Source organism: Denticeps clupeoides, unplaced genomic scaffold (genome assembly GCF_900700375.1).
Source record: "Denticeps clupeoides unplaced genomic scaffold, fDenClu1.1, whole genome shotgun sequence".
Taxonomy (NCBI): Eukaryota; Metazoa; Chordata; class Actinopteri; order Clupeiformes; family Denticipitidae; genus Denticeps; species Denticeps clupeoides.
This window is the reverse complement of record NW_021629941.1, coordinates 17,567-43,462: the sequence shown is the minus strand read 5'-3', so window position 1 is coordinate 43,462 and position 25,896 is coordinate 17,567. Positions and strand designations below refer to the sequence as shown.

General features: G+C 40.9%; 51 non-coding genes and 18 pseudogenes across 51 annotated transcripts; 54 read left to right on the top strand and 15 right to left on the bottom strand.

The window, feature by feature from the left end:
- Positions 1 to 210: 210 nt before the first annotated feature.
- LOC114777913 (5S ribosomal RNA) lies at positions 211 to 329 on the bottom strand. The gene has a single exon (XR_003746109.1). It is a non-coding gene; the product is annotated as a 5S ribosomal RNA (ribosomal RNA).
- A 138-nt stretch (positions 330 to 467) lies between these two features.
- Positions 468 to 586, bottom strand: LOC114777935 (uncharacterized; annotated as a pseudogene).
- Positions 587 to 723: 137 nt separating this feature from the next.
- LOC114777942 (uncharacterized) lies at positions 724 to 842 on the bottom strand (annotated as a pseudogene).
- A 144-nt stretch (positions 843 to 986) lies between these two features.
- Positions 987 to 1,105, bottom strand: LOC114777921 (5S ribosomal RNA). The gene has a single exon (XR_003746117.1). It is a non-coding gene; the product is annotated as a 5S ribosomal RNA (ribosomal RNA).
- Positions 1,106 to 1,249: 144 nt separating this feature from the next.
- Positions 1,250 to 1,368, bottom strand: LOC114777854 (5S ribosomal RNA). The gene has a single exon (XR_003746051.1). It is a non-coding gene; the product is annotated as a 5S ribosomal RNA (ribosomal RNA).
- A 144-nt stretch (positions 1,369 to 1,512) lies between these two features.
- On the bottom strand, positions 1,513 to 1,631 carry LOC114777930 (5S ribosomal RNA). The gene has a single exon (XR_003746126.1). It is a non-coding gene; the product is annotated as a 5S ribosomal RNA (ribosomal RNA).
- A 143-nt stretch (positions 1,632 to 1,774) lies between these two features.
- LOC114777924 (5S ribosomal RNA) lies at positions 1,775 to 1,893 on the bottom strand. Its single transcript, XR_003746119.1, has one exon. It is a non-coding gene; the product is annotated as a 5S ribosomal RNA (ribosomal RNA).
- Positions 1,894 to 2,037: 144 nt separating this feature from the next.
- On the bottom strand, positions 2,038 to 2,156 carry LOC114777915 (5S ribosomal RNA). Its single transcript, XR_003746111.1, has one exon. It is a non-coding gene; the product is annotated as a 5S ribosomal RNA (ribosomal RNA).
- Positions 2,157 to 2,301: 145 nt separating this feature from the next.
- Positions 2,302 to 2,420, bottom strand: LOC114777914 (5S ribosomal RNA). The gene has a single exon (XR_003746110.1). It is a non-coding gene; the product is annotated as a 5S ribosomal RNA (ribosomal RNA).
- Positions 2,421 to 2,559: 139 nt separating this feature from the next.
- LOC114777943 (uncharacterized) lies at positions 2,560 to 2,678 on the bottom strand (annotated as a pseudogene).
- Positions 2,679 to 2,822: 144 nt separating this feature from the next.
- LOC114777909 (5S ribosomal RNA) lies at positions 2,823 to 2,941 on the bottom strand. The gene has a single exon (XR_003746105.1). It is a non-coding gene; the product is annotated as a 5S ribosomal RNA (ribosomal RNA).
- A 144-nt stretch (positions 2,942 to 3,085) lies between these two features.
- LOC114777911 (5S ribosomal RNA) lies at positions 3,086 to 3,204 on the bottom strand. The gene has a single exon (XR_003746107.1). It is a non-coding gene; the product is annotated as a 5S ribosomal RNA (ribosomal RNA).
- Positions 3,205 to 3,348: 144 nt separating this feature from the next.
- Positions 3,349 to 3,467, bottom strand: LOC114777929 (5S ribosomal RNA). The gene has a single exon (XR_003746125.1). It is a non-coding gene; the product is annotated as a 5S ribosomal RNA (ribosomal RNA).
- A 137-nt stretch (positions 3,468 to 3,604) lies between these two features.
- On the bottom strand, positions 3,605 to 3,723 carry LOC114777941 (uncharacterized; annotated as a pseudogene).
- Positions 3,724 to 3,867: 144 nt separating this feature from the next.
- Positions 3,868 to 3,986, bottom strand: LOC114777910 (5S ribosomal RNA). The gene has a single exon (XR_003746106.1). It is a non-coding gene; the product is annotated as a 5S ribosomal RNA (ribosomal RNA).
- Positions 3,987 to 4,202: 216 nt separating this feature from the next.
- On the top strand, positions 4,203 to 4,321 carry LOC114777932 (uncharacterized; annotated as a pseudogene).
- A 145-nt stretch (positions 4,322 to 4,466) lies between these two features.
- On the top strand, positions 4,467 to 4,585 carry LOC114777917 (5S ribosomal RNA). The gene has a single exon (XR_003746113.1). It is a non-coding gene; the product is annotated as a 5S ribosomal RNA (ribosomal RNA).
- A 144-nt stretch (positions 4,586 to 4,729) lies between these two features.
- LOC114777918 (5S ribosomal RNA) lies at positions 4,730 to 4,848 on the top strand. The gene has a single exon (XR_003746114.1). It is a non-coding gene; the product is annotated as a 5S ribosomal RNA (ribosomal RNA).
- A 144-nt stretch (positions 4,849 to 4,992) lies between these two features.
- LOC114777936 (uncharacterized) lies at positions 4,993 to 5,111 on the top strand (annotated as a pseudogene).
- Positions 5,112 to 5,247: 136 nt separating this feature from the next.
- On the top strand, positions 5,248 to 5,366 carry LOC114777937 (uncharacterized; annotated as a pseudogene).
- A 144-nt stretch (positions 5,367 to 5,510) lies between these two features.
- LOC114777925 (5S ribosomal RNA) lies at positions 5,511 to 5,629 on the top strand. Its single transcript, XR_003746120.1, has one exon. It is a non-coding gene; the product is annotated as a 5S ribosomal RNA (ribosomal RNA).
- Positions 5,630 to 5,773: 144 nt separating this feature from the next.
- On the top strand, positions 5,774 to 5,892 carry LOC114777908 (5S ribosomal RNA). The gene has a single exon (XR_003746104.1). It is a non-coding gene; the product is annotated as a 5S ribosomal RNA (ribosomal RNA).
- Positions 5,893 to 6,036: 144 nt separating this feature from the next.
- On the top strand, positions 6,037 to 6,155 carry LOC114777950 (uncharacterized; annotated as a pseudogene).
- A 136-nt stretch (positions 6,156 to 6,291) lies between these two features.
- Positions 6,292 to 6,426, top strand: LOC114777939 (uncharacterized; annotated as a pseudogene).
- A 145-nt stretch (positions 6,427 to 6,571) lies between these two features.
- On the top strand, positions 6,572 to 6,690 carry LOC114777951 (uncharacterized; annotated as a pseudogene).
- Positions 6,691 to 6,827: 137 nt separating this feature from the next.
- On the top strand, positions 6,828 to 6,946 carry LOC114777907 (5S ribosomal RNA). The gene has a single exon (XR_003746103.1). It is a non-coding gene; the product is annotated as a 5S ribosomal RNA (ribosomal RNA).
- Positions 6,947 to 7,090: 144 nt separating this feature from the next.
- Positions 7,091 to 7,209, top strand: LOC114777956 (5S ribosomal RNA). The gene has a single exon (XR_003746132.1). It is a non-coding gene; the product is annotated as a 5S ribosomal RNA (ribosomal RNA).
- Positions 7,210 to 7,354: 145 nt separating this feature from the next.
- On the top strand, positions 7,355 to 7,473 carry LOC114777906 (5S ribosomal RNA). The gene has a single exon (XR_003746102.1). It is a non-coding gene; the product is annotated as a 5S ribosomal RNA (ribosomal RNA).
- A 144-nt stretch (positions 7,474 to 7,617) lies between these two features.
- Positions 7,618 to 7,736, top strand: LOC114777927 (5S ribosomal RNA). Its single transcript, XR_003746122.1, has one exon. It is a non-coding gene; the product is annotated as a 5S ribosomal RNA (ribosomal RNA).
- A 143-nt stretch (positions 7,737 to 7,879) lies between these two features.
- Positions 7,880 to 7,998, top strand: LOC114777926 (5S ribosomal RNA). Its single transcript, XR_003746121.1, has one exon. It is a non-coding gene; the product is annotated as a 5S ribosomal RNA (ribosomal RNA).
- Positions 7,999 to 8,142: 144 nt separating this feature from the next.
- LOC114777948 (uncharacterized) lies at positions 8,143 to 8,261 on the top strand (annotated as a pseudogene).
- A 136-nt stretch (positions 8,262 to 8,397) lies between these two features.
- LOC114777934 (uncharacterized) lies at positions 8,398 to 8,532 on the top strand (annotated as a pseudogene).
- A 144-nt stretch (positions 8,533 to 8,676) lies between these two features.
- Positions 8,677 to 8,795, top strand: LOC114777904 (5S ribosomal RNA). Its single transcript, XR_003746100.1, has one exon. It is a non-coding gene; the product is annotated as a 5S ribosomal RNA (ribosomal RNA).
- A 144-nt stretch (positions 8,796 to 8,939) lies between these two features.
- On the top strand, positions 8,940 to 9,058 carry LOC114777931 (5S ribosomal RNA). The gene has a single exon (XR_003746127.1). It is a non-coding gene; the product is annotated as a 5S ribosomal RNA (ribosomal RNA).
- Positions 9,059 to 9,202: 144 nt separating this feature from the next.
- Positions 9,203 to 9,321, top strand: LOC114777953 (uncharacterized; annotated as a pseudogene).
- Positions 9,322 to 9,458: 137 nt separating this feature from the next.
- On the top strand, positions 9,459 to 9,577 carry LOC114777945 (uncharacterized; annotated as a pseudogene).
- Positions 9,578 to 9,720: 143 nt separating this feature from the next.
- On the top strand, positions 9,721 to 9,839 carry LOC114777923 (5S ribosomal RNA). The gene has a single exon (XR_003746118.1). It is a non-coding gene; the product is annotated as a 5S ribosomal RNA (ribosomal RNA).
- Positions 9,840 to 9,983: 144 nt separating this feature from the next.
- Positions 9,984 to 10,102, top strand: LOC114777947 (uncharacterized; annotated as a pseudogene).
- A 144-nt stretch (positions 10,103 to 10,246) lies between these two features.
- On the top strand, positions 10,247 to 10,365 carry LOC114777912 (5S ribosomal RNA). Its single transcript, XR_003746108.1, has one exon. It is a non-coding gene; the product is annotated as a 5S ribosomal RNA (ribosomal RNA).
- A 145-nt stretch (positions 10,366 to 10,510) lies between these two features.
- On the top strand, positions 10,511 to 10,629 carry LOC114777903 (5S ribosomal RNA). Its single transcript, XR_003746099.1, has one exon. It is a non-coding gene; the product is annotated as a 5S ribosomal RNA (ribosomal RNA).
- Positions 10,630 to 10,773: 144 nt separating this feature from the next.
- Positions 10,774 to 10,892, top strand: LOC114777920 (5S ribosomal RNA). The gene has a single exon (XR_003746116.1). It is a non-coding gene; the product is annotated as a 5S ribosomal RNA (ribosomal RNA).
- Positions 10,893 to 11,036: 144 nt separating this feature from the next.
- Positions 11,037 to 11,156, top strand: LOC114777949 (uncharacterized; annotated as a pseudogene).
- A 144-nt stretch (positions 11,157 to 11,300) lies between these two features.
- Positions 11,301 to 11,419, top strand: LOC114777933 (uncharacterized; annotated as a pseudogene).
- A 7,652-nt stretch (positions 11,420 to 19,071) lies between these two features.
- On the top strand, positions 19,072 to 19,180 carry LOC114777946 (uncharacterized; annotated as a pseudogene).
- Positions 19,181 to 19,324: 144 nt separating this feature from the next.
- LOC114777902 (5S ribosomal RNA) lies at positions 19,325 to 19,443 on the top strand. The gene has a single exon (XR_003746098.1). It is a non-coding gene; the product is annotated as a 5S ribosomal RNA (ribosomal RNA).
- Positions 19,444 to 19,587: 144 nt separating this feature from the next.
- LOC114777901 (5S ribosomal RNA) lies at positions 19,588 to 19,706 on the top strand. The gene has a single exon (XR_003746097.1). It is a non-coding gene; the product is annotated as a 5S ribosomal RNA (ribosomal RNA).
- Positions 19,707 to 19,850: 144 nt separating this feature from the next.
- On the top strand, positions 19,851 to 19,969 carry LOC114777900 (5S ribosomal RNA). The gene has a single exon (XR_003746096.1). It is a non-coding gene; the product is annotated as a 5S ribosomal RNA (ribosomal RNA).
- Positions 19,970 to 20,113: 144 nt separating this feature from the next.
- On the top strand, positions 20,114 to 20,232 carry LOC114777899 (5S ribosomal RNA). Its single transcript, XR_003746095.1, has one exon. It is a non-coding gene; the product is annotated as a 5S ribosomal RNA (ribosomal RNA).
- A 144-nt stretch (positions 20,233 to 20,376) lies between these two features.
- On the top strand, positions 20,377 to 20,495 carry LOC114777898 (5S ribosomal RNA). The gene has a single exon (XR_003746094.1). It is a non-coding gene; the product is annotated as a 5S ribosomal RNA (ribosomal RNA).
- A 144-nt stretch (positions 20,496 to 20,639) lies between these two features.
- On the top strand, positions 20,640 to 20,758 carry LOC114777897 (5S ribosomal RNA). Its single transcript, XR_003746093.1, has one exon. It is a non-coding gene; the product is annotated as a 5S ribosomal RNA (ribosomal RNA).
- A 144-nt stretch (positions 20,759 to 20,902) lies between these two features.
- Positions 20,903 to 21,021, top strand: LOC114777896 (5S ribosomal RNA). The gene has a single exon (XR_003746092.1). It is a non-coding gene; the product is annotated as a 5S ribosomal RNA (ribosomal RNA).
- A 144-nt stretch (positions 21,022 to 21,165) lies between these two features.
- LOC114777895 (5S ribosomal RNA) lies at positions 21,166 to 21,284 on the top strand. The gene has a single exon (XR_003746091.1). It is a non-coding gene; the product is annotated as a 5S ribosomal RNA (ribosomal RNA).
- A 144-nt stretch (positions 21,285 to 21,428) lies between these two features.
- Positions 21,429 to 21,547, top strand: LOC114777893 (5S ribosomal RNA). Its single transcript, XR_003746089.1, has one exon. It is a non-coding gene; the product is annotated as a 5S ribosomal RNA (ribosomal RNA).
- Positions 21,548 to 21,691: 144 nt separating this feature from the next.
- On the top strand, positions 21,692 to 21,810 carry LOC114777892 (5S ribosomal RNA). The gene has a single exon (XR_003746088.1). It is a non-coding gene; the product is annotated as a 5S ribosomal RNA (ribosomal RNA).
- Positions 21,811 to 21,954: 144 nt separating this feature from the next.
- On the top strand, positions 21,955 to 22,073 carry LOC114777891 (5S ribosomal RNA). The gene has a single exon (XR_003746087.1). It is a non-coding gene; the product is annotated as a 5S ribosomal RNA (ribosomal RNA).
- A 144-nt stretch (positions 22,074 to 22,217) lies between these two features.
- Positions 22,218 to 22,336, top strand: LOC114777890 (5S ribosomal RNA). Its single transcript, XR_003746086.1, has one exon. It is a non-coding gene; the product is annotated as a 5S ribosomal RNA (ribosomal RNA).
- Positions 22,337 to 22,481: 145 nt separating this feature from the next.
- On the top strand, positions 22,482 to 22,600 carry LOC114777889 (5S ribosomal RNA). The gene has a single exon (XR_003746085.1). It is a non-coding gene; the product is annotated as a 5S ribosomal RNA (ribosomal RNA).
- A 144-nt stretch (positions 22,601 to 22,744) lies between these two features.
- LOC114777888 (5S ribosomal RNA) lies at positions 22,745 to 22,863 on the top strand. Its single transcript, XR_003746084.1, has one exon. It is a non-coding gene; the product is annotated as a 5S ribosomal RNA (ribosomal RNA).
- Positions 22,864 to 23,007: 144 nt separating this feature from the next.
- On the top strand, positions 23,008 to 23,126 carry LOC114777887 (5S ribosomal RNA). The gene has a single exon (XR_003746083.1). It is a non-coding gene; the product is annotated as a 5S ribosomal RNA (ribosomal RNA).
- Positions 23,127 to 23,270: 144 nt separating this feature from the next.
- LOC114777886 (5S ribosomal RNA) lies at positions 23,271 to 23,389 on the top strand. Its single transcript, XR_003746082.1, has one exon. It is a non-coding gene; the product is annotated as a 5S ribosomal RNA (ribosomal RNA).
- A 144-nt stretch (positions 23,390 to 23,533) lies between these two features.
- Positions 23,534 to 23,652, top strand: LOC114777885 (5S ribosomal RNA). Its single transcript, XR_003746081.1, has one exon. It is a non-coding gene; the product is annotated as a 5S ribosomal RNA (ribosomal RNA).
- Positions 23,653 to 23,796: 144 nt separating this feature from the next.
- On the top strand, positions 23,797 to 23,915 carry LOC114777884 (5S ribosomal RNA). Its single transcript, XR_003746080.1, has one exon. It is a non-coding gene; the product is annotated as a 5S ribosomal RNA (ribosomal RNA).
- Positions 23,916 to 24,059: 144 nt separating this feature from the next.
- Positions 24,060 to 24,178, top strand: LOC114777882 (5S ribosomal RNA). Its single transcript, XR_003746078.1, has one exon. It is a non-coding gene; the product is annotated as a 5S ribosomal RNA (ribosomal RNA).
- A 144-nt stretch (positions 24,179 to 24,322) lies between these two features.
- LOC114777881 (5S ribosomal RNA) lies at positions 24,323 to 24,441 on the top strand. The gene has a single exon (XR_003746077.1). It is a non-coding gene; the product is annotated as a 5S ribosomal RNA (ribosomal RNA).
- Positions 24,442 to 24,585: 144 nt separating this feature from the next.
- Positions 24,586 to 24,704, top strand: LOC114777880 (5S ribosomal RNA). Its single transcript, XR_003746076.1, has one exon. It is a non-coding gene; the product is annotated as a 5S ribosomal RNA (ribosomal RNA).
- A 144-nt stretch (positions 24,705 to 24,848) lies between these two features.
- Positions 24,849 to 24,967, top strand: LOC114777879 (5S ribosomal RNA). The gene has a single exon (XR_003746075.1). It is a non-coding gene; the product is annotated as a 5S ribosomal RNA (ribosomal RNA).
- A 144-nt stretch (positions 24,968 to 25,111) lies between these two features.
- On the top strand, positions 25,112 to 25,230 carry LOC114777878 (5S ribosomal RNA). Its single transcript, XR_003746074.1, has one exon. It is a non-coding gene; the product is annotated as a 5S ribosomal RNA (ribosomal RNA).
- A 144-nt stretch (positions 25,231 to 25,374) lies between these two features.
- Positions 25,375 to 25,493, top strand: LOC114777877 (5S ribosomal RNA). Its single transcript, XR_003746073.1, has one exon. It is a non-coding gene; the product is annotated as a 5S ribosomal RNA (ribosomal RNA).
- A 144-nt stretch (positions 25,494 to 25,637) lies between these two features.
- On the top strand, positions 25,638 to 25,756 carry LOC114777876 (5S ribosomal RNA). Its single transcript, XR_003746072.1, has one exon. It is a non-coding gene; the product is annotated as a 5S ribosomal RNA (ribosomal RNA).
- Positions 25,757 to 25,896: the final 140 nt, after the last annotated feature.

Genomic DNA, 25,896 nt, shown 5'->3' with positions numbered 1-25,896 from the left:
CCCAAGCCTTCTTAGCTTCCGAGATAAGACGAGACCCGGGCGTTTTTGGGCTGGTATGGCCGTAAGCAATCTCTGCTTGAAAATCTTTGACTTTAAACAACCTAGGCTTGAAAACATATCACAGAGTGAAAATACCCTCTTAACTTACTTTAGATAAAAACTAACAAAGCGATGCAAAAAAATTCATTTTAAAAGTTTTTCAACAGTTAAAGCTTACAGCACCTGGTATTCCCAGGAGGTCTCCCATCCAAGTACTAACCAGGCCCAAGCCTTCTTAACTTCCGAGATCAGACGAGACCGGGCATTCTTGGGCTGGTTTGGCCGTAAGCAATCTCTGCTTGAAAATCTTGGACTTTAAACAACCTAGGCTTGAAAACATATCACAGAGTGAAAAATACCTCTTAACTTACTTTAGATAAAAACTAACTAAGCGATGCAAAAAACCTTCATTTTAAAATGTTTTTCAACAGTTAAAGCACCTGGTATTCCCAGGAGGTCTCCCATCCAAGTACTAACCAGGCCCAAGCCTTCTTAGCTTCCGAGATCAGACGAGACCGGGCGTTCTTGGGCTGGTATGGCCGTAAGCAATCTCTGCTTGAAAATCTTGGACCTTAAACAACCTAAGCTTGAAAACATATCACAGAGTGAAAATACCTCTTAACTTACTTTAGATAAAAACTAACAATGCGATGCAAAAAAACTTCATTTTAAAAAGTTTTTCAACAGTTAAAGCACCTGGTTTTCCCAGGAGGTCTCCCATCAAAGTACTTACCAGGCCCAAGCCTTCTTAGCTTCCGAGATCAGAAGAGACCGGGCGTTCTTGGGCTGGTATGGCCGTAAGCAATCTCTGCTTGAAAATCTTGGACTTTAAACAACCTAGACTTGAAAACATATCACAGACTGAAAATACCTCTTAACTTACTTTAGATAAAAACTAACAAAGCAATGCAAAAAAAATTCATTTTAAAAAGTTTTTCAACAGTTAAAGCTTAAAGCACCTGGTATTCCCAGGAGGTCTCCCATCCAAGTACTAACCAGGCCCAAGCCTTCTTAGCTTCCGAGATCAGACGAGACCGGGCGTTCTTGGGCTGGTATGGCCGTAAGCAATCTCTGCTTGAAAATCTTGGACTTTAAACAACCTAGGCTTGAAAACATATCACAGAGTGAAAATACCTCTTAACTTACTTTAGATAAAAACTAACAAAGCGATGCAAAAAAACTTCATTTTAAAAAGTTTTTCAACAGTTAAAGCTTACAGCACCTGGTATTCCCAGGAGGTCTCCCATCCAAGTACTAACCAGGCCCAAGCCTTCTTAGCTTCCGAGATCAGACGAGACCGGGTGTTCTTGGGCTGGTATGGCCGTAAGCAATCTCTGCTTGAAAATCTTGGACTTTAAAAAACCTAGGCTTGAAAACATATCACAGAGTGAAAATACCTCTTAACGTACTTTAGATAAAAACTAACAAAGCGATGCAAAAAAAATTCATTTTAAAAAGTTTTTCAACAGTTAAAGCTTACAGCACCTGGAATTCCCAGGAGGTCTCCTATCCAAGTACTAACCAGGCCCAAGCCTTCTTAGCTTCTGAGATCAGACGAGACCGGGCGTTCTTGGGCTGGTATGGCCGTAAGCAATCTCTGCTTGAAAATCTTGGACTTTAAACAACCTAGGCTTGAAAACATATCACAGAGTGAAAATACCTCTTAACTTACTTTAGATAAAAACTAACAAAGCGATGCAAAAAACTTCATTTTAAAAAGTTTTTCAACAGTTAAAGCTTACAGCACCTGGTATTCCCAGGAGTTCTCCCATCCAAGTACTAACCAGGCCCAAGCCTTCTTAGCTTCCGAGATCAGACGAGACCGGGCGTTCTTGGGCTGGTATGGCCGTAAGCAATCTCTGCTTGAAAATCTTGGACTTTAAACAACCTAGGCTTGAAAACATATCACAGAGTGAATATACCTCTTAACTTACTTTAGATAAAAACTAACAAAGCGATGCAAAAAAACTTCATTTTAAAAAGTTTTTCAACAGTTAAAGCTTACAGCGCCTGGTATTCCCAGGAGGTCTCCCATCCAAGTACTAACCAGGCCCAAGCCTTCTTAGCTTCCGAGATCAGACGAGACCGGGCGTTCTTGGGCTGGAATGGCCGTAAGCAATCTCTGCTTGAAAATCTTGGACTTTAAAACAACCTAGGCTTGAAAACATATCACAGAGTGAAAATACCTCTTAACTTACTTTAGATAAAAACTAACAAAGCGATGCAAAAAAACTTCATTTTAAAAAGTTTTTCAACAGTTAAAGCTTACAGCACCTGGAATTCCCAGGAGGTCTCCCATCCAAGTACTAACCAGGCCCAAGCCTTCTTAGCTTCTGAGATCAGACGAGACCGGGCGTTCTTGGGCTGGTATGGCCGTAAGCAATCTCTGCTTGAAAATCTTGGACTTTAAACAACCTAGGCTTGAAAACATATCACAGAGTGAAAATACCTCTTAACTTACTTTAGATAAAAACTAACTAAGCGATGCAAAAAAACCTTCATTTTAAAATGTTTTTCAACCGTTTAAAGCACCTGGTATTCCCAGGAGGTCTCCCATCCAAGTACTAACCAGGCCCAAGTCTTCTTAGCTTCCGAGATCAGACGAGACCGGGCGTTCTTGGGCTGGTATGGTCGTAAGCAATCTCTGCTTGAAAATCTTGGACTTTAAACAACCTAGGCTTTAAAACATATCACAGAGTGAAAATACCTCTCAACTTACTTTAGATAAAAACTAACAAAGCGATGCAAAAAAACTTCATTTTAAAAAGTTTTTCAACAGTTAAAGCTTACAGCACCTGGTATTCCCAGGAGGTCTACCATCCAAGTACTAACCAGGCCCAAGCCTTCTTAGCTTCCGAGATCAGACGAGACCGGGCGTTATTGGGCTGGTATGGCCGTAAGCAATCTCTGCTTGAAAATCTTGGACTTTAAACAACCTAGGCTTGAAAACATATCACAGAGTGAAAATACCTCTTAACTTACTTTAGATAAAAACTAACAAAGCGATGCAAAAAAACTTCATTTTAAAAAGTTTTTCAACAGTTAAAGCTTACAGCACCTGGTATTCCCAGGAGGTCTACCATCCAAGTACTAACCAGGCCCAAGCCTTCTTAGCTTCCGAGATCAGACGAGACCGGGCGTTCTTGGGCTGGTATGGCCGTAAGCAATCTCTGCTTGAAAATCTTGGACTTTAAACAACCTAGGCTTGAAAAGATATCACAGAGTGAAAATACCTCTTAACTTACTTTAGATAAAAACTAACAAAGCGATGCAAAAAAACTTCAATTTAAAAAGTTTTTCAACAGTTAAAGCTTACAGCACCTGGTATTCCCAGGAGGTCTCCCATCCAAGTACTAACCAGGCCCAAGCCTTCTTAGCTTCCGAGATAAGACGAGACCGGGCGTTCTTGGGCTGGTATGGCCGTAAGCAATCTCTGCTTGAAAATCTTTGACTTTAAACAACCTAGGCTTGAAAACATATCACAGAGTGAAAATACCTCTTAACTTACTTTAGATAAAAACTAACAAAGCGATGCAAAAAAACTTCATTTTAAAATGTTTTTCAACAGTTAAAGCACCTGGTATTCCCAAGAGGTCTCCCATGCAAGTACTAACCAGGCCCAAGCCTTCTTAGCTTCCGAGATCAGACGAGACCGGGCGTTCTTGGGCTGGTATGGCCGTAAGCAATCTCTGCTTGAAAATCTTGGACTTTAAACAACCTAGGCTTGAAAACATATCACAGAGTGAAAATACCTCTTAACTTACTTTAGATAAAAACAAACAAAGCGATGCAAAAAAACTTCATTTTAAAAAGTTTTTCAACAGTTAAAGCTTACAGCACCTGGTATTCCCAGGAGGTCTCCCATCCAAGTACTAACCAGGCCCAAGCCTTCTTAGCTTCCGAGATCAGACGAGACCAGGCGTTCTTGGGCTGGTATGGCCGTAAGCAATCTCTGCTTGAAAATCTTGGACTTTAAACTTGGATGGGAGACCTCCTGGCAATACCAGGTGCTGTAAGCTTTAACTGTTGAAAAACTTTTTAAAATGAATTTTTTTTACATCGCTTTGTTTATTTTTAACTAAAGTAAGTTAAGAGGTATTTTCACTCTGTGATATGTTTTCAAGCCTAGGTTGTTTAAAGTCCAAGATTTTCAAGCAGAGATTGCTTACGGCCATACCAGCCCAAGAACGCCCTGTCTCGTCTGATCTCGGAAACTAAGAAGGCTTGGGCCTGGTTAGTACTTGGATGGGAGACCTCCTGGGAATACCAGGTGCTGTAAGCTTTAACTGTTGAAAAACTTTTTAAAATGAAGATTTTTTTTTCATCGCTTGTTAGTTTTTATCTAAAGTAGGTTAAGAGGTATTTTCACTCTGTGATATGTTTTCAAGCCTAGGTTGTTTAAAGTCCAAGATTTTCAAGCAGAGACTGCTTACGGCCATACCCTCCCAAAAACGCCCGGTCTCGTCTGATCTCGGAAGCTAAGAAGGCTTGGGCCTGGTTAGTACTTGGATGGGAGACCTCCTGGGAATACCAGGTGCTGTAAGCTTTAACTGTTGAAAAACTTTTTAAAATGAAGTTTTTTTGCATCGCTTTGTTAGTTTTTATCTAAAGTAAGTTAAGAGGTATTTTCACTCTGTGATATGTTTTCAAGCCTAGGTTGTTTAAAGTCCAAGATTTTCAAGCAGAGATTGCTTACGGCCATACCAGCCAATGAACGCCCGGTCTCGTCTGATCTCGGAAGCTAAGAAGGTTTGGGCCTGGTTAGTACTTGGATGGGAGACCTCTTGGGAATACCAGGTGCTGTAAGCTTTAACTGTTGAAAAACTTTTTAAAATGAATTTTTTTTGCATCGCTTTGTTAGTTTTTATCTAAAGTAAGTTAAGAGGTATTTTCACTCTGTTATATGTTTTCAAGCCTAGGTTGTTTAAAGTCCAAGATTTTAAAGCAGAGATTGCTTACGGCCATACCAGCCCAAGTACGCCCGGTCTCGTCTGATCTCGGAAGCTAAGAAGGCTTGGGCCTGGTTAGTACTTGGATGGGAGACCTCATGGGAATACCAGGTGCTTTAACTGTTGAAAAACTTTTTAAATGAAGTTTTTTTGCATCGCTTTGTTAGTTTTTATCTAAAGTAAGTTAAGAGGTATTTTCACTCTGTGATATGTTTTCAAGCCTAGGTTGTTTAAAGTCCAAGATTTTCAAGCAGAGCTTGCTTACGGCCATACCAGCCTAAGAACACCCGGTCTTATCTGATCTCAGAAGCTAAGAAGGCTTGGCCCTGGTTAGTACTTGGATGGGAGACGTCCTGGGAATACCAGGTGCTGTATGCTTTAATTGTTGAAAAACTTTTTAAAATGAAGTTTTTTTGCATCGCTTTGTTAGTTTTTATCTAAAGTAAGTTAAGAGGTATTTTCACTCTGTGATATGTTTTCAAACCTAGGTTGTTTAAAGACCAAGATTTTCAAGCAGAGATTGCTTACGGCATTACCAGCCCAAGAACGCCCGGTCTCGTCTGATCTCGGAAGCTAAGAAGGCTTGGGCCTGGTTAGTACTTGGATGGGAGACCTTCTGGGAATACCAGGTGCTGTAAGCTTTAACTGTTGAAAAACTTTTTAAAATGAAGTTTTTTTGCATCGCTTTGTTAGTTTTTATCTAAAGTAAGTTAAGAGGTATTTTCACTCTGTGATATGTTTTCAAGCCTAGGTTGTTTAAAGTCCAAGATTTTCAAGCAGAGATTGCTTACGGCCATACCAGCTCAAGAACGCCCGGTCTCGTCTGATCTCGGAAGCTAAGGAGGCTTGGGCCTGGTTAGTACTTGGATGGGAGACCTCCTGGGAATACCAGGTGCTGTAAGCTCTAACTGTTGAAAAACTTTTTAAAAAGAAGTTTTTTTGCATCGTTTTGTTAGTTTTTATCTAAAGTAAGTTAAGAGATATTTTCACTCTGTGATATGTTTTCAAGCCTAGGTTGTTTAAAGTCCAAGATTTTCAAGCAGAGATTGCTTACGGCCATACCAGCCCAAGAACGCCCGGTCTCGTCTGATCTCGGAAGCTAAGAAGGCTTGGGCATTGTTAGTACTTGGATGGGAGACCTCCTGGGAATACCAGGTGCTTTAACTGTTGAAAAACTTTTTAAAATAAAGTTTTTTGTATCGCTTTGTTAGTTTTTATCTAAAGTAAGTTAAGAGGTATTTTCACTCTGTGATATGTTTTCAAGCCTAGGTTATTTAAAGTCCAAGATTTTCAAGCAGAGCTTGCTTACGGCTATACCAGCCCAAGAACGCCCGGTCTCATCTGATCTTGGTCTCGTCTGATCTCGGAAGCTAAGAAGGCTTGGGCCTGGTTAGTACTTGGATGGGAGAACTCCTGGGAATACCAGGTGCTGTAAGCTTTAACTGTTGAAAAACTTTTAAAAATGAAGTTTTTTTGCATCGCTTTGTTATTTTTTATATAAAAGTAAGTTAAGAGGTATTTTCACTCTGTGATATGTTTTCAAGCCTAGGTTGTTTAAAGTCCAAGATTTTCAAGCAGAGATTGCTTACGGCCATACCAGCCCAAGAACGCCCGGTCTCGTCTGATCTCAGAAGCTAAGAAAGCTTGGGCCTGGCTAGTACTTGGATGGGAGACCTCCTGGGAATTTCAGGTGCTTTAACTGTTGAAAAACTTTTTAAAATGAAGTTTTTTTGCATCGCTTTGTTAGTTTTTATCTAAAGTAAGTTAAGTGGTATTTTCACTCTGTGATATGTTTTCAAGCCTAGGTTGTTTAACATCCAAGATTTTCAAGCAGAGATTGCTTACGGCCATACCAGCCCAAGAACGCCCGGTCTCGTCTGATCTCGGAAGCTAAGAAGGCTTGGGCCTGGTTAGTACTTGGATGGGAGACCTCCTGGGAATACCAGGTGCTGTAAGCTTTAACTGTTGAAAAACTTTTTAAAATGAAGTTTTTTTGCATCGCTTTGTTAGTTTTTATCTAAAGTAAAATAAGAGGTATTTTCACTCTGTGATATGTTTTCATGCCTAGGTTATTTAAAGTCCAAGATTTTCAAGCAGAGCTTGCTTACGGCCATACCAGCCCAAGAACGCCCGGTCTCATCTGATCTCGGAAGCTAAGAAGGCTTGGGCCTGGTTAGTACTTGGATGGGAGACCTCCTGGGAATACCAGGTGCTGTAAGCTTTAATTGTTGAAAAACTTTTTAAAATGAAGTTTTTTTGCATCGCTTTGTTAGTTTTTATCTAAAGTAAGTTAAGTGGTATTTTCACTCTGTGATATGTTTTCAAGCCTAGGTTGTTTAACAGTCCAAGATTTTCAAGCAGAGATTGCTTACGGCCATACCAGCCCAAGAACGCCCGGTCTCGTCTGATCTCGGAAGCTAAGAAGGCTTGGGCCTGGTTAGTACTTGGATGGGAGACCTCCTGGGAATACCAGGTGCTGTAAGCTTTAATTGTTGAAAAACTTTTTAAAATGAAGTTTTTTTGCATCGCTTTGTTAGTTTTTATCTAAAGTAAGTTAAGAGGTATTTTCACTCTGTGATATGTTTTCAAGCCTAGGTTGTTTAAAGTCCAAGATTTTCAAGCAGATATTGCTTACGGCCATACCAGCTCAAGAGCGCCCGGTCTCGTCTGATCTCGGAAGCTAACGAGGCTTGGGCCTGGTTAGTACTTGAATGGGAGACCTCCTGGGAATACCGGGTGCTGTAAGCTTTAACTGTTGAAAAACTTTTTAAAAGAAGTTTTTTTGCATCGCTTTGTTAGTTTTTATCTAAAGTAAGTTAAGAGGTATTTTCACTCTGTGATATGTTTTCAAGCCTAGGTTGTTTAAAGTCCAAGATTTTCAAGCAGAGATTGCTTACGGCCATACCAGCCCAAGAACGCCCGGTCTCGTCTGATCTAGGAAGCTAAGGAGGCTTGGGCCTGGTTAGTACTTGGATGGGAGACCTCCTGGGAATACCAGGTGCTGTAAGCTTTAACTGTTGAAAAACTTTTTAAAAAGAAGTTTTTTTGCATCGCTTTGTTCGTTTTTATCTAAAGTAAGTTAAGAGGTATTTTCACTCTGTGATATGTTTTCAAGCCTAGGTTGTTTAAAGTCCAAGATTTTCAAGCAGAGATTGCTTACGGCCATACCAGCCCAAGAACGCCCGGTCTCGTCTGATCTCAGAAGCTAAGAAGGCTTGGGCCTGGCTAGTACTTAGATGGGAGACCTCCTGGGAATTTCAGGTGCTTTAACTGTTGAAAAACTTTTTAAAATGAAGTTTTTTGCATCGCTTTGTTAGTTTTTATCTAAAGTAAGTTAAGAGGTATTTTCACTCTGTGATATGTTTTCAAGCCTAGGTTATTTAAAGTCCAAGATTTTCAAGCAGAGCTTGCTTACGGCCATACCAGCCCAAGAACGCCTGGTCTCATCTGCCCTCGGTCTCGTCTGATCTCGGAAGCTAAGAAGGCTTGGGCCTGATTAGTACTTGGATGGGAGACCTCCTGGGAATACCAGGTGCTGTAAGCTTTAACTGTTGAAAAACCTTTTAAAATTAAGTTTTTTTGCATCGCTTTGTTAGTTTTCATCTAAAGTAAGTTAAGAGGTATTTTCACTCTGTGATATGTTTTCAAGTCTAGGTTGTTTAAAGTCCAAGATTTTCAAGCAGAGATTGCTTACGGCCATACCAGCCCAAGAACGCCCGGTCTCGTCTGATCTCGGAAGCTAAGAAGGCTTGGGCCTGGTTAGTACTTGGATGGGAGACCTCCTGGGAATACCAGGTGCTGTAAGCTTTAACTGTTGAAAAAATTTTTAAAATGAAGTTTTTTTGGATCGCTTTGTTAGTTTTTATCTAAAGTAAGTTAAGAGGTATTTTCCCTCTGTGATATGTTTTCAAGTCTAGGTTGTTTAAAGTCCAAGATTTTCAAGCAGAGATTGCTTACAGCCATACCAGCCCAAGAACGCCCGGTCTCGTTTGATCTCGGAAGCTAAGAAGGCTTGGGCCTGTTTAGTACTTGGATGGGAGACCTCCTGCGAATACAAGGTGCTGTAAGCTTTAACTGTTGAAAAACTTTTTAAAATGAAGTTTTTTTGCATCGCTTTGTTAGTTTTTATCTAAAATAAGTTAAGAGGTATTTTCACTCTGTGATATGTTTTCAAGCCTAGGTTGTTTAAAGTCCAAGATTTTCAAGCAGAGATTGCTTACGGCAATAACAGCCCAAGAACGCCCGGTCTTGTCTAATCTCGGAAGCTAAGATGGCCTGAGCCTGGTTAGTACTTGGATGGGAGACCTCCTGGGAATACCAGGTGCTTTAACTGTTGAAAAACTTTTTAAAATTAAGTTTTTTTGCATCGCTTTGTTAGTTTTCATCTAAAGTAAGTTAAGAGGTATTTTCACTCTGTGATATGTTTTCAAGTCTAGGTTGTTTAAAGTCCAAGATTTTCAAGCAAAGATTGCTTACGGCCATACCAGCCCAAGAACGCCCGGTCTCGTCTGATCTTGGGAGCTAAGAAGGCTTGGGCCTGGTTAGTACTTGGATCGGAGACCTCCTGGGAATACCAGGTGCTTTAAGCTTTAACTGTTGAAAAACTTTTTAAAATGAGTTTTTTTGCATCACTTTGTTAGTTTTTATCTAAAGTAAGTTAAGAGGTATTTTCACTCTGTGATATGTTTTCAAGCCTAGCTTGTTTAAAGTCCAAGATTTTCAAGCAGAGATTGCTTACGGCCATACCAGCCCAAGAACGCCCGGTCTCGTCTGATCTCGGAAGCTAACAAGGCTTGGGCCTGGTTAGTACTTGGATGGGAGACCTCCAGGGAATACCAGGTGCTGTAAGCTTTAACTGTTGAAAAACTTTTTTAAAATGAATTTTTTTGCATCGCTTTGTTAGTTTTTATCTAAAGTAAGTTAAGAGGTATTTTCACTCTGCGATATGTTTTCAAGTCTAGGTTGTTTAAAGTCCAAGATTTTCAAGCAGAGATTGCTTACGGCCATACCAGCCCAAGAACGCCCGGTCTCGTCTTATCTCAGAAGCTAAGAAGGCTTGGGCCTGTTTAGTACTTGGATGGGAGACCTCCTGCGAATACAAGGTGCTGTAAGCTTTAACTGTTGAAAAACTTTTTAAAATGAAGTTTTTTTGCATCGCTTTGTTAGTTTTTATCTAAAGTAAGTTAAGAGGTATTTTCACTCTGTAATATGTTTTCAAGCCTAGGTTGTTTAAAGTCCAAGATTTTCAAGCAGAGATTGCTTACGGCCATACCAGCCCAAGAACGCCCGGTCTCGTCTGATCTTGGAAGCTAAGAAGGCTTGGGCCTGGTTAGTACTTGGATGGGAGACCTCCTGGGAATACCAGGTGCTGTAAGCTTTAACTGTTGAAAATCTTTTTAAAATGAAGTTTTTTTGCATCGCTTTGTTAGTTTTTATCTAAAGTAAGTTAAGAGGTATTTTCACTCTGTGATATGTTTTCAAGCCTAGGTTGTTTAAAGTCCAAGATTTTAGAGCAGCAGATTGCTTACGGCCATACCAGCCCAAGAACGCCCGGTCTCGTCTGATCTCGGAAGCTAAGAAGGCTTGGGCCTGGTTAGTACTTGGATGGGAGACCTCCTGGGAATACCAGGTGCTGTAAGCTTTAACTGTTGAAAAACTTTTTAAAATGAAGTTTTTTTGCATCGCTTTGTTAGTTTTTATCTAAAGTAAGTTAAGAGGTATTTTCACTCTGTGATATGTTTTCAAGCCTAGGTTGTTTAAAGTCCAAGATTTTCAAGCGGAGATTGCTTACGGCCATACCAGCCGAAGAACGCCCGGTCTTGTCTGATCTCGGAAGCTAAGAAGGCTTGGGCCTGGTTAGTACTTGGATGGGAGACCTCATGGGAATACCAGGTGCTGTAAGCTTTAACTGTTGAAAATCTTTTTAAAATGAAGTTTTTTTGCATCGCTTTGTTAGTTTTTTTCTAAAGTAAGTTAAGAGGTATTTCCACTCTGTGATAAGTTTTCAAGTCTAGGTTGTTTAAAGTCCAAGATTTTCAAGCAGAGATTGCTTACGGCCATACCAGCCGAAGAACGCCCCGGTCTTGTCTGATCTCAGAAGCTAAGAAGGCTTTGGCCTGGTTAGTACTTGGATGGGAGACTGCCTGGGAATACCAGGTGCTGTAAGCTTTAACTGTTGAAAAACTTTTTAAAATGAAGTTTTTTTGCATCGTTTTGTTAGTTTTTATCTAAAGTAAGTTAAGAGGTATTTTCACTCTGTGATATTTTTTCAAGCCTAGGTTGTTTAAAGTCCAAGATTTTCAAGCAGGGATTGCTTACGGCCAAACCAGTCCAAGAACGCCCGGTCTCGTCTGATCTCGGAAGCTAAGAAGGCTTGGGCCTCGTTAGTACTTGGATGGGAGACCTCATGGGAATACCAGGTGCTGTAAGCTTTAACTGTTGAAAAACTTTTTGTTGGGTTTATCTGTCAGTATAACATTTACTAAACAAAGAGAAGAAAGACACAAAGCATTTGAGTCCGTTTTACTTGCAAGGAGAGCAAATGGAAGTCACGCCTTACAACAGGCTTCCAAAAGCTCTGGCGTCCTTCATCGCATCTCCTTCTTTTATTTGGTAGGTTCATTAGGGTTCACATAAAATCACACCATATTAGTTAATAATTGTGTATTACACGTAGTCTTATGAATTGATCTTTGGTCGAGTCATGGTGACATGGTGACATGTTCATCTTCGTCTGTAGATTCTTCAGGTGATTGGACTCTGGTTCATCATGGTCTGCTTGTTGTTGGTCCTCAGGTCGCGGTCATGCAGTCCTGCAAACTTAAAACCTTTGCTTTGAGGTTTGTTAATGATTAAGAGTTGTCAGTAATATTCCAAGGATTAATACATATTCGTGCTTAAAGGATATGAATAAAGAAGTAATTACATGATAACATATATACATTTTTCCAACATTTCCCTCCTGTTTATCATGTTATTTACTCTTTTGTTAGCTTCCCTAATAATCTCTTCCTTTAGGATTTTCAACTATTAGTTCATACAATGAGAAATACATTTACACACAAAAGGTCAGTCGTCTTTTTCTTGTAGAGGACTCTCTTGAAAAAGTTGAGTTAGCTTGAAGTCACTAAAATCATAGCTCCCGTAAAATTCTTCATTTTCCAAAAGTGGGTACGCCTGTGTAGGCTCAACATCCCTTGGTGATAAGGCGGTAGTGATGAGACGGTTCACAAGACTGCGTAGACAGGGAATACAACAACATCCACACAATGTCAGAATTGCTGCAAATACAGCCATTGAAACTAAAACAGATTGAACTAGAGCTCTGTATTTCCCAAATACTTTCATCCAGGAATCCCACATGGTCGTTTCCACTCCCGAATGCTCCTTCATCTTCCTCTGTTTCCCATTGGTTTTGAAAGTAAGGTAATCTATATGGTCTTCCAAACAGGGTTTCATAAGGGGTTAAACCAGTTGTGCTAGTAATATTGATGTATAGTTTTACTAACTCTAAACATTGTGTCCATGGTCGATGTGTTTCTTCCATACACTTTTTTAGTCAGTTTTTTATAGTTCCATTCATTCGTTCCACTAATCCTGCACTCTGTGGATGATAACTGCAGTGATTTTTCAAATTAATGTGAAACATTTTTCCTATATTAGTTACCATCTGATTTACAAAATGAGTCCCGTTATCGCTGTATATTTTTTCAGGTATTCCATAGCGTGGAATAATATCTTTACATAAGGCTTTTGCTACTGTCAATGCATCTGGATGTTTGGTTGGAAATAGTTCTATCCATTTAGAGAATGCATCTATAATGACTAAACAGTATTCCTTTCCTTCACTTTTACTGAGTTGGATAAAATCCATGTGTATTGTTTGGAATGGGTATTGTGGTTTTGGAAACTGCCCACGTTTTGGTCTTAAATTACCTTGGCTGTTATGTTTAGCACAGATCAAACATGCTCTACAAAAGTTTTTTGAATATAGGTTAAACCCATATGTGGTGAAATTTTTTTGTACCAGTCCTACCATCCCTCCTGTTGAGACATGTGATTGCCCATGGCTCAATATTGCAGCCCATTTATACATATTCTTTGGTAGGATTGGTTTCCCCCGGGGTCACATATAAATTTTGTTTTGTTTTGTAGCCCCATGCTTTATCCATGTGTCTATCTCAGGTGGAGCGCTTTGTTGTTGCATGTCAATGAGAATGTCAGAAGTTATCAATTGGTCTTGGTCTGTAAACAAAACTTGTATACTTTGTTCAGCAGCTTGTTTTGCTATGCGGTCAGCAAAGGCATTACCGAGTGAAATTGTGTCTTTGGAATTTGTGTGTGCTGCACATTTACATACAGCTAATGTAGCAGGTAGATGGACAGCTTTTAACAATTCTTTTAGTAATTGAGCGTGCGTCACTGGTTTCCCAGTAGATGTGACCATTCCTCGGTTATGCCAATACTGAGCAAATGTGTGAACTGTAGCAAATGCATATTGACTGTCAGTATAAATGGTGACATCTTTCCCTTTCATTAATTTACATGCCTCAGTCAGAGCGACAATCTCGGCAGCTTGTGCTGAAAAAGTTGATGGCAAGTGTCCAGCTTTAAGTACGGTGTCTATTGTTACTACAGCATAACCCGTTAGTGTTTTACCCAAATCATTTTTCCTTGAAGAGCCATCAACGAACACTACCTCTCCCTGAGACAAAGGTTGGTCGCTTAAATCTAACCTAGATTTAGTTGTGTGTTCTGCTAGTGCTTGGCAGTCGTGTTGCTCTCCATCATCAGGTAAGGGTAGCAATGTGGCTGGGTTCAATGTGTTGCATCGTTCGATGGTGAGGTGTGGCTGTGACAGCAGCGTGGCCATGCAGGAGAGGTGCCTTGCAGGTGATAAAAAGATCATGTTAGTTTGCAGTAGTAAAGCCGCTACTGCGTGTGGGACCTTAAGGGTCAATGGGTGGAATAGAACTATTCCGGCACTCACTTCTACTGCCATTGACGCTGCTATCACCGCTCTCACACAATGTGGTAATGCGCAAGCTACATTATCTAATTTGGAAGAAAAATAAGCTATTGGTCTCAATTTATCTCCATGTTGTTGACTTAAAACAGAAGTCATGTACTTGTCTTTGCAGTCCACCATCTGTATAAACGGTTTACTATAATTTGGCAAGGCTAAAGCTAAACTGGAGGTCAGTGCTTGTTTAATATCACAAAAAGCTTTCTCTGCATCTGACGTCCAGTTCAGTGGTGATGTCATTTTTAGGTCTTCAGAGTAAATTAAAGCTGTGAGTGGGGAAGTAATTTCCGCGTAGTTTGGAACCCAACTTCTACAATAATTGGTCAAGCCTAAGAATGACATCATTTGTTTCTTAGTAATTGGTTTTGGCGCCTGTAGGACTGCTGTTTTCCATTCTTCTAGAATAGTTCTGCCACCTGCACTAAGGTGGTGGCCTAGATATTTGACCTGTGGTTTCCATAATTGTAGTTTGTTTTTACTGACTTTGTGCCCCTCCTGAGCTAGGTGTTTAAAAAGGGCCACAGTGTCTTCTTTGCATACTTCTAGACTCGGAGAAGCCACTAATATATCGTCAACATAGAGTAGTATTTGACTTCCCCCAGGTGGTTGAAATTTGGACATGCTAGCATGCATGGCTTGTGAATATATAGTAGGGCTTTCGCAGTAGCCCTGGGGAAGTCTAGGATAGGTGTATCGTTTCCCCCTGAATGTGAAAGCAAACCAAAATTGGCTGTCTTTGTCAATGGGAATGGAGAAAAAAGCATTACTAATGTCAACCACAGTAAATATTTGTGCATCTGATCTTAAAGAATTCAGCAATGTGTGTGGGTCAGGAACACATGGAGCCCGTTGTGTTACTGCAGCATTTACTGCCTGCAGATCCTGTACCATCCTCCATCCCGTTGAAGGAGCTTGCTTTTTCACTGGGAATATTGGTGTGTTGCAGGGGGAATCGTCACATTCTATAATAACCCCTGCTCGTTGTAAATCATGTATTACTGGTGTTATGCCTTCTAGTGCATCAGGTTTAAGTGGATATTGTCGTATGCAGGGTCGATATTCTGTTTTGGGTCTGATTTGTACTGGCAATATTCCTTTTATCAGTCCAACATCAGAGGGTCCTTGTGACCACAATGATTGAGGTACTTGAGCTAGTTGTGATTCATCTTCTTCAGTTAGTAGAAGATGTCACTGGTGTCCGGAGTCTATACGTACTCCAGCCTTGGTCTGTATTGTCCAATACAGCCATTTCCTGGTCAAGCCTGTGTGAGCGCTATGTACCAATTGGTCGCCTATGTCTGTCCAATCCGTTGCACTGTCACCTTCTTGAACTATGTTACCCAACGACTTCCAACCCCTCTCCTTGTTTTTATACAATGAGATGTGAGGTGGGTACCATCCCCGGAGCATGGCTCTGAGTGGGGTGGGTAAGGTGACCTCTGCCACCACGTTACCTTGCCCGTCCGAGTAAACGCAAGAAATTGTTATGGTTGTTGGGGTGAGTTGTGACAGTTTCTTTTCATATGTTGGATCAGGCCCAGGAGTGTTTTTGTACCACATGGTGACGTGTAGTTCATCAGAGGGCATGGGTTCCACACCTGTCATGATAGGTTGACAGTGTCCCACTTGTCCTCCTACCTTTAGCAATTCAGTTCCCACCTTATGAGGTTCTTGGTCAGATATGTCGAGTGTGTAGTAAAAATTTGGAACGCGTCTTCCTTCTAGGGGGAAAAGGTCACCTCGTTGTAGCTCGGCTCTGCGTTTGATGACCAGTCTCCCCTCAGGAGTGGAGACGAGCGCCAAACCTAGATTGAGTAAGCCATCTCTTCCCAACAAATTAACAGGACATTCTGGCATAAAAAGGATGGACATTTTGCATGATATACCTTTAGGATCTCTTACCCAAACTGGTTTAGAAACAGTGACTACAGTTTTACCCCCATTAGCTGATCGTACAATTACTACCTCATCACTTAGTTCACTATAGGGTATGTATTCCTTACATGTAGTTCTGCATGCTCCAGAGTCACAGAGGAATGTGATTTCTTTCCCATTTACCATTAAGACTATTTCTAGTCTTTCTTGATTTAAAGAAAAAATTTCTTCCAAATTTAAATCCACATGAGTTTCATACTCTGTGGACTTTGGACCATGCAGTTTCTGTTCTAGTCATGCTGTGTTATCTTTTGGCCCTGAACGACAGTCTTTGGCAACATGCCCAGGCTTCCCGCAAGACCAGCAGCCTGCTCCCCATTGGTTACGTGGTGTCCACCCTCGTCCCTGGATACCTCCTCTCCTTCCTACTCTGCCCTTTTGGAAGTGTCCTCTCTGTCTCCCTCTACCTCGGCTGTCCTGGTAAAATGTTTCCGCGTCGGTCCCGATACTTCCCCAAAAGGTGTCCGGTTTCTTTGTAAGTTTATCTTTTACTTTTTTAGTTCTTATTAATTTGTCGATGTGAACGGCGTGATCAATGTACTCATCCAAGCTCCTAGTGGGCATTCCTATCATATGTTTATCTACCCAACTGCGCACACAGTCTTTTGATCCATTATGCAAAGCATTTTTTAATTGCTGATGGTACACACCCCCATCAGCCCCGTCATCTCTAAGACCGCTATGCAGTTTAAAAACAGCTTCCATTCTTAGTTTATAATCCTCAAACTTCTCATTCTCCTCTTGTTTAACTCTCCCAATTTCAGTGTAATTTGCTCTCTTTCTGTACCTTTCCCGTATTCTTCCCAATAAGTCATTTGTTTTATTTCTCAATTCTGTGTCATCGTGTTTTAGAAGGTCTCCTGTAACCCTTAAAGGAGACCAGTTACCTTTTACATGGTGCCAATCGTGTCCCATTGCTTGCATATATATCTGCTGTACCTCTCTCCCATTTAAGTGATAAGAATGTCTTATTCCTTCCATATCTTCTTCGAATTTTTGCATATCCTCCTTATAGGAAGTGACGCCCTCCACCACTCTTTTTATATCGTCCTGCGTCCAGGTCCGATATACCAAGAGGGTTGTAGACTGTTCACCTGAGTCCACATTAGGGTTGGCCACCTCTATAAGGGGATATTGATTTGCTTCAGTTACTGCCAATTTTTGCGGTTCGGAGGAATTGTCAAACACTTCACCCCATTTTTTAGACCAATTTTGTACTTTCCCCCGAGATCTAGTATTTGGTGTGGGAGTGCTACCGTTAGGGTCATAAGCAGGGGGATTTTCCAATTTGTCTAAATTAGGATATATATGTGGGATTGCAGGAGCAGAGGGAATGTGCGGCAAATTCATCGCCCCTTCTGCTTCTGCTCCTTCTTTATAAGCTTCGCTCACCCCTCCCTTACGGCTCCCTCTGATTACTGACTCATCGTCCTCCGTGCGATGAAACAGAATGGTGTTATCAGTTTTTTATACAGTGAATTCCCCCTCCTCCTTGCTCTTTGCTCCAGCCTGCCTGCCTTTTCTCTCTCCCTCTTCTCTTTTCCCAGCTATTTTAATCCAATGCATTAAAGCTTCAACCCCTTCTTTCTTCATTTGCTTTTCCTTATTCTTACATCCCAGTTTAATGGCTCCCAGTACTCTATTAAACTTTTTACCCTCAGTTGCCCGTCGAATTTATATTTCGTTATCCATTTATTTAACGGTTCGACGTAAGCCTTATTTACTTGCTCTACCTACTTCCAGTCCTTACATTTTAGTTTCTCTTTTGGTTCAGGTTTACTGGACCCCTTACCCATTTTTAAGTAAAATTTCGACCAGTGTGTACGTCGTACCTAGGGTAACCTAAAACACTGGTAACTGATCACAGGACAGTGTATAAAAATTCCTCTCGTGGTGTTTTCCACTTCGACCCCAAATGCTTTGAGGTGGGAAAAACCTTGCGTTTGCTTCCACGAGAGGCCACGGTTTACCCCCTGTGAGTTTTTATATGGAGTGTCAATCAAGTGACTTTCACTCCCTCTCATTCACACATTCACACCTGCGCGCACGCTCATACACCTGTATGAGTATTATTGAACGTTTTTTTTTCAAGCAGAGGAGTCCGCTTCCCCACAGAATTTAACTGCCACCCGGCAGAGGAGTCTGCACCTCCCCACGGAACTTAAAAACTGCCCTTTTACCTGCCAGAGTCTAGAATACCCAGGGTTTTGCTTAAGTAACCTCTTGTTACCCCAGTTACCTCTTGTAACTTCTTATTATGTAACCTCTTGTTACCAAATCATTCATACCATTTTAAATAAGAGTCAACTTACCCCGTGTCTTCTCTCAATTACAGGATCCCGTTCAACCTACGGATCCCAGCCGACAGTCGGTTTCTCCCAGTCCCAAAAAGGGTCTTTCTGACCGTGGCCACGGTTTTCCTGGTGATTTTCCGCTCCGTCTGCTGGTGATCTTTCGGTATCTTGGGATCCGGCTCGAAGGACCAATTAAATGTTAGGTTTATCTGTCAGTATAACATTTACTAAACAAAGAGAAGAAAGACACAAAGCATTTGAGTCCGTTTTACTTGCAAGGAGAGCAAACGGAAGTCACGCCTTACAACAGGCTTCCAAAAGCTCTGGCGTCCTTCATCGCATCTCCTTCTTTTATTTGGTAGGTTCATTAGGGTTCACATAAAATCACACCATATTAGTTAATAATTGTGTATTACACGTAGTCTTATGAATTGATCTTTGGTCGAGTCATGGTGACATGGTGACATGTTCATATTCGTCTGTAGATTCTTCAGGTGATTGGACTCTGGTTCATCATGGTCTGCTTGTTGTTGGTCCTCAGGTCGCGGTCATGCAGTCCTGCAAACTTAAAACCTTTGCTTTGAGGTTTGTTAATGATTAAGAGTTGTCAGTAATATTCCAAGGATTAATACATATTCGTGCTTAAAGGATATGAATAAAAGAAGTAATTACATGATAACATATATACATTTTTCCAACACTTTTTAAAATGGAGTTTTTTTGCATCGCTTTGTTAGTTTTTATCTAAAGTAAGTTAAGAGGTATTTTCACTCTGTGATATGTTTTCAAGCCTAGGTTGTTTAAAGTCCAAGATTTTCAAGCAGCAATTGCTTACGGCCATACCAGCCCGGTCTCGTCTGATCTCGGAAGCTAAGAAGGCTTGGGCCTGGTTAGTACTTGGATGGGAGACCTCCTGGGAATACCAGGTGCTGTAAGCTTTAACTGTTGAAAAACTTTTTAAAATGAATTTTTTTTGCATCGCTTTGTTAGTTTTTATCTAAAGTAAGTTAAGAGGTATTTTCACTCTGTGATATGTTTTCAAGCCTAGGTTGTTTAAAGTCCAAGATTTTCAAGCGGAGATTGCTTACGGCCATACCAGCCCAAGAACGCCCGGTCTCGTCTGATCTCGGAAGCTAAGAAGGCTTGGGCCTGGTTAGTACTTGGATGGGAGACCTCCTGGGAATACCAGGTGCTGTAAGCTTTAACTGTTGAAAAACTTTTTAAAATGAAGTTTTTTTGCATCGCTTTGTTAGTTTTTATCTAAAGTAAGTTAAGAGGTATTTTCACTCTGTGATATGTTTTCAAGCCTAGGTTGTTTAAAGTCCAAGATTTTCAAGCAGAGATTGCTTACGGCCATACCAGCCCAAGAACGCCCGGTCTCGTCTGATCTCGGAAGCTAAGAAGGCTTGGGCCTGGTTAGTACTTGGATGGGAGACCTCCTGGGAATACCAGGTGCTGTAAGCTTTAACTGTTGAAAAACTTTTTAAAATGAAGTTTTTTTGCATCGCTTTGTTAGTTTTTATCTAAAGTAAGTTAAGAGGTATTTTCACTCTGTGATATGTTTTCAAGCCTAGGTTGTTTAAAGTCCAAGATTTTCAAGCAGAGATTGCTTACGGCCATACCAGCCCAAGAACGCCCGGTCTCGTCTGATCTCGGAAGCTAAGAAGGCTTGGGCCTGGTTAGTACTTGGATGGGAGACCTCCTGGGAATACCAGGTGCTGTAAGCTTTAACTGTTGAAAAACTTTTTAAAATGAAGTTTTTTTGCATCGCTTTGTTAGTTTTTATCTAAAGTAAGTTAAGAGGTATTTTCACTCTGTGATATGTTTTCAAGCCTAGGTTGTTTAAAGTCCAAGATTTTCAAGCAGAGATTGCTTACGGCCATACCAGCCCAAGAACGCCCGGTCTCGTCTGATCTCGGAAGCTAAGAAGGCTTGGGCCTGGTTAGTACTTGGATGGGAGACCTCCTGGGAATACCAGGTGCTGTAAGCTTTAACTGTTGAAAAACTTTTTAAAATGAAGTTTTTTTGCATCGCTTTGTTAGTTTTTATCTAAAGTAAGTTAAGAGGTATTTTCACTCTGTGATATGTTTTCAAGCCTAGGTTGTTTAAAGTCCAAGATTTTCAAGCAGAGATTGCTTACGGCCATACCAGCCCAAGAACGCCCGGTCTCGTCTGATCTCGGAAGCTAAGAAGGCTTGGGCCTGGTTAGTACTTGGATGGGAGACCTCCTGGGAATACCAGGTGCTGTAAGCTTTAACTGTTGAAAAACTTTTTAAAATGAAGTTTTTTTGCATCGCTTTGTTAGTTTTTATCTAAAGTAAGTTAAGAGGTATTTTCACTCTGTGATATGTTTTCAAGCCTAGGTTGTTTAAAGTCCAAGATTTTCAAGCAGAGATTGCTTACGGCCATACCAGCCCAAGAACGCCCGGTCTCGTCTGATCTCGGAAGCTAAGAAGGCTTGGGCCTGGTTAGTACTTGGATGGGAGACCTCCTGGGAATACCAGGTGCTGTAAGCTTTAACTGTTGAAAAACTTTTTAAAATGAAGTTTTTTTGCATCGCTTTGTTAGTTTTTATCTAAAGTAAGTTAAGAGGTATTTTCACTCTGTGATATGTTTTCAAGCCTAGGTTGTTTAAAGTCCAAGATTTTCAAGCAGAGATTGCTTACGGCCATACCAGCCCAAGAACGCCCGGTCTCGTCTGATCTCGGAAGCTAAGAAGGCTTGGGCCTGGTTAGTACTTGGATGGGAGACCTCCTGGGAATACCAGGTGCTGTAAGCTTTAACTGTTGAAAAACTTTTTAAAATGAAGTTTTTTTGCATCGCTTTGTTAGTTTTTATCTAAAGTAAGTTAAGAGGTATTTTCACTCTGTGATATGTTTTCAAGCCTAGGTTGTTTAAAGTCCAAGATTTTCAAGCAGAGATTGCTTACGGCCATACCAGCCCAAGAACGCCCGGTCTCGTCTGATCTCGGAAGCTAAGAAGGCTTGGGCCTGGTTAGTACTTGGATGGGAGACCTCCTGGGAATACCAGGTGCTGTAAGCTTTAACTGTTGAAAAACTTTTTAAAATGAAGTTTTTTTGCATCGCTTTGTTAGTTTTTATCTAAAGTAAGTTAAGAGGTATTTTCACTCTGTGATATGTTTTCAAGCCTAGGTTGTTTAAAGTCCAAGATTTTCAAGCAGAGATTGCTTACGGCCATACCAGCCCAAGAACGCCCGGTCTCGTCTGATCTCGGAAGCTAAGAAGGCTTGGGCCTGGTTAGTACTTGGATGGGAGACCTCCTGGGAATACCAGGTGCTGTAAGCTTTAACTGTTGAAAAACTTTTTAAAATGAAGTTTTTTTGCATCGCTTTGTTAGTTTTTATCTAAAGTAAGTTAAGAGGTATTTTCACTCTGTGATATGTTTTCAAGCCTAGGTTGTTTAAAGTCCAAGATTTTCAAGCAGAGATTGCTTACGGCCATACCAGCCCAAGAACGCCCGGTCTCGTCTGATCTCGGAAGCTAAGAAGGCTTGGGCCTGGTTAGTACTTGGATGGGAGACCTCCTGGGAATACCAGGTGCTGTAAGCTTTAACTGTTGAAAAACTTTTTAAAATGAAGTTTTTTTGCATCGCTTTGTTAGTTTTTATCTAAAGTAAGTTAAGAGGTATTTTCACTCTGTGATATGTTTTCAAGCCTAGGTTGTTTAAAGTCCAAGATTTTCAAGCAGAGATTGCTTACGGCCATACCAGCCCAAGAACGCCCGGTCTCGTCTGATCTCGGAAGCTAAGAAGGCTTGGGCCTGGTTAGTACTTGGATGGGAGACCTCCTGGGAATACCAGGTGCTGTAAGCTTTAACTGTTGAAAAACTTTTTAAAATGAAGTTTTTTTGCATCGCTTTGTTAGTTTTTATCTAAAGTAAGTTAAGAGGTATTTTCACTCTGTGATATGTTTTCAAGCCTAGGTTGTTTAAAGTCCAAGATTTTCAAGCAGAGATTGCTTACGGCCATACCAGCCCAAGAACGCCCGGTCTCGTCTGATCTCGGAAGCTAAGAAGGCTTGGGCCTGGTTAGTACTTGGATGGGAGACCTCCTGGGAATACCAGGTGCTGTAAGCTTTAACTGTTGAAAAACTTTTTAAAATGAAGTTTTTTTTGCATCGCTTTGTTAGTTTTTATCTAAAGTAAGTTAAGAGGTATTTTCACTCTGTGATATGTTTTCAAGCCTAGGTTGTTTAAAGTCCAAGATTTTCAAGCAGAGATTGCTTACGGCCATACCAGCCCAAGAACGCCCGGTCTCGTCTGATCTCGGAAGCTAAGAAGGCTTGGGCCTGGTTAGTACTTGGATGGGAGACCTCCTGGGAATACCAGGTGCTGTAAGCTTTAACTGTTGAAAAACTTTTTAAAATGAAGTTTTTTTGCATCGCTTTGTTAGTTTTTATCTAAAGTAAGTTAAGAGGTATTTTCACTCTGTGATATGTTTTCAAGCCTAGGTTGTTTAAAGTCCAAGATTTTCAAGCAGAGATTGCTTACGGCCATACCAGCCCAAGAACGCCCGGTCTCGTCTGATCTCGGAAGCTAAGAAGGCTTGGGCCTGGTTAGTACTTGGATGGGAGACCTCCTGGGAATACCAGGTGCTGTAAGCTTTAACTGTTGAAAAACTTTTTAAAATGAAGTTTTTTTGCATCGCTTTGTTAGTTTTTATCTAAAGTAAGTTAAGAGGTATTTTCACTCTGTGATATGTTTTCAAGCCTAGGTTGTTTAAAGTCCAAGATTTTCAAGCAGAGATTGCTTACGGCCATACCAGCCCAAGAACGCCCGGTCTCGTCTGATCTCGGAAGCTAAGAAGGCTTGGGCCTGGTTAGTACTTGGATGGGAGACCTCCTGGGAATACCAGGTGCTGTAAGCTTTAACTGTTGAAAAACTTTTTAAAATGAAGTTTTTTTGCATCGCTTTGTTAGTTTTTATCTAAAGTAAGTTAAGAGGTATTTTCACTCTGTGATATGTTTTCAAGCCTAGGTTGTTTAAAGTCCAAGATTTTCAAGCAGAGATTGCTTACGGCCATACCAGCCCAAGAACGCCCGGTCTCGTCTGATCTCGGAAGCTAAGAAGGCTTGGGCCTGGTTAGTACTTGGATGGGAGACCTCCTGGGAATACCAGGTGCTGTAAGCTTTAACTGTTGAAAAACTTTTTAAAATGAAGTTTTTTTGCATCGCTTTGTTAGTTTTTATCTAAAGTAAGTTAAGAGGTATTTTCACTCTGTGATATGTTTTCAAGCCTAGGTTGTTTAAAGTCCAAGATTTTCAAGCAGAGATTGCTTACGGCCATACCAGCCCAAGAACGCCCGGTCTCGTCTGATCTCGGAAGCTAAGAAGGCTTGGGCCTGGTTAGTACTTGGATGGGAGACCTCCTGGGAATACCAGGTGCTGTAAGCTTTAACTGTTGAAAAACTTTTTAAAATGAAGTTTTTTTGCATCGCTTTGTTAGTTTTTATCTAAAGTAAGTTAAGAGGTATTTTCACTCTGTGATATGTTTTCAAGCCTAGGTTGTTTAAAGTCCAAGATTTTCAAGCAGAGATTGCTTACGGCCATACCAGCCCAAGAACGCCCGGTCTCGTCTGATCTCGGAAGCTAAGAAGGCTTGGGCCTGGTTAGTACTTGGATGGGAGACCTCCTGGGAATACCAGGTGCTGTAAGCTTTAACTGTTGAAAAACTTTTTAAAATGAAGTTTTTTTGCATCGCTTTGTTAGTTTTTATCTAAAGTAAGTTAAGAGGTATTTTCACTCTGTGATATGTTTTCAAGCCTAGGTTGTTTAAAGTCCAAGATTTTCAAGCAGAGATTGCTTACGGCCATACCAGCCCAAGAACGCCCGGTCTCGTCTGATCTCGGAAGCTAAGAAGGCTTGGGCCTGGTTAGTACTTGGATGGGAGACCTCCTGGGAATACCAGGTGCTGTAAGCTTTAACTGTTGAAAAACTTTTTAAAATGAAGTTTTTTTGCATCGCTTTGTTAGTTTTTATCTAAAGTAAGTTAAGAGGTATTTTCACTCTGTGATATGTTTTCAAGCCTAGGTTGTTTAAAGTCCAAGATTTTCAAGCAGAGATTGCTTACGGCCATACCAGCCCAAGAACGCCCGGTCTCGTCTGATCTCGGAAGCTAAGAAGGCTTGGGCCTGGTTAGTACTTGGATGGGAGACCTCCTGGGAATACCAGGTGCTGTAAGCTTTAACTGTTGAAAAACTTTTTAAAATGAAGTTTTTTTGCATCGCTTTGTTAGTTTTTATCTAAAGTAAGTTAAGAGGTATTTTCACTCTGTGATATGTTTTCAAGCCTAGGTTGTTTAAAGTCCAAGATTTTCAAGCAGAGATTGCTTACGGCCATACCAGCCCAAGAACGCCCGGTCTCGTCTGATCTCGGAAGCTAAGAAGGCTTGGGCCTGGTTAGTACTTGGATGGGAGACCTCCTGGGAATACCAGGTGCTGTAAGCTTTAACTGTTGAAAAACTTTTTAAAATGAAGTTTTTTTGCATCGCTTTGTTAGTTTTTATCTAAAGTAAGTTAAGAGGTATTTTCACTCTGTGATATGTTTTCAAGCCTAGGTTGTTTAAAGTCCAAGATTTTCAAGCAGAGATTGCTTACGGCCATACCAGCCCAAGAACGCCCGGTCTCGTCTGATCTCGGAAGCTAAGAAGGCTTGGGCCTGGTTAGTACTTGGATGGGAGACCTCCTGGGAATACCAGGTGCTGTAAGCTTTAACTGTTGAAAAACTTTTTAAAATGAAGTTTTTTTGCATCGCTTTGTTAGTTTTTATCTAAAGTAAGTTAAGAGGTATTTTCACTCTGTGATATGTTTTCAAGCCTAGGTTGTTTAAAGTCCAAGATTTTCAAGCAGAGATTGCTTACGGCCATACCAGCCCAAGAACGCCCGGTCTCGTCTGATCTCGGAAGCTAAGAAGGCTTGGGCCTGGTTAGTACTTGGATGGGAGACCTCCTGGGAATACCAGGTGCTGTAAGCTTTAACTGTTGAAAAACTTTTTAAAATGAAGTTTTTTTGCATCGCTTTGTTAGTTTTTATCTAAAGTAAGTTAAGAGGTATTTTCACTCTGTGATATGTTTTCAAGCCTAGGTTGTTTAAAGTCCAAGATTTTCAAGCAGAGATTGCTTACGGCCATACCAGCCCAAGAACGCCCGGTCTCGTCTGATCTCGGAAGCTAAGAAGGCTTGGGCCTGGTTAGTACTTGGATGGGAGACCTCCTGGGAATACCAGGTGCTGTAAGCTTTAACTGTTGAAAAACTTTTTAAAATGAAGTTTTTTTGCATCGCTTTGTTAGTTTTTATCTAAAGTAAGTTAAGAGGTATTTTCACTCTGTGATATGTTTTCAAGCCTAGGTTGTTTAAAGTCCAAGATTTTCAAGCAGAGATTGCTTACGGCCATACCAGCCCAAGAACGCCCGGTCTCGTCTGATCTCGGAAGCTAAGAAGGCTTGGGCCTGGTTAGTACTTGGATGGGAGACCTCCTGGGAATACCAGGTGCTGTAAGCTTTAACTGTTGAAAAACTTTTTAAAATGAAGTTTTTTTGCATCGCTTTGTTAGTTTTTATCTAAAGTAAGTTAAGAGGTATTTTCACTCTGTGATATGTTTTCAAGCCTAGGTTGTTTAAAGTCCAAGATTTTCAAGCAGA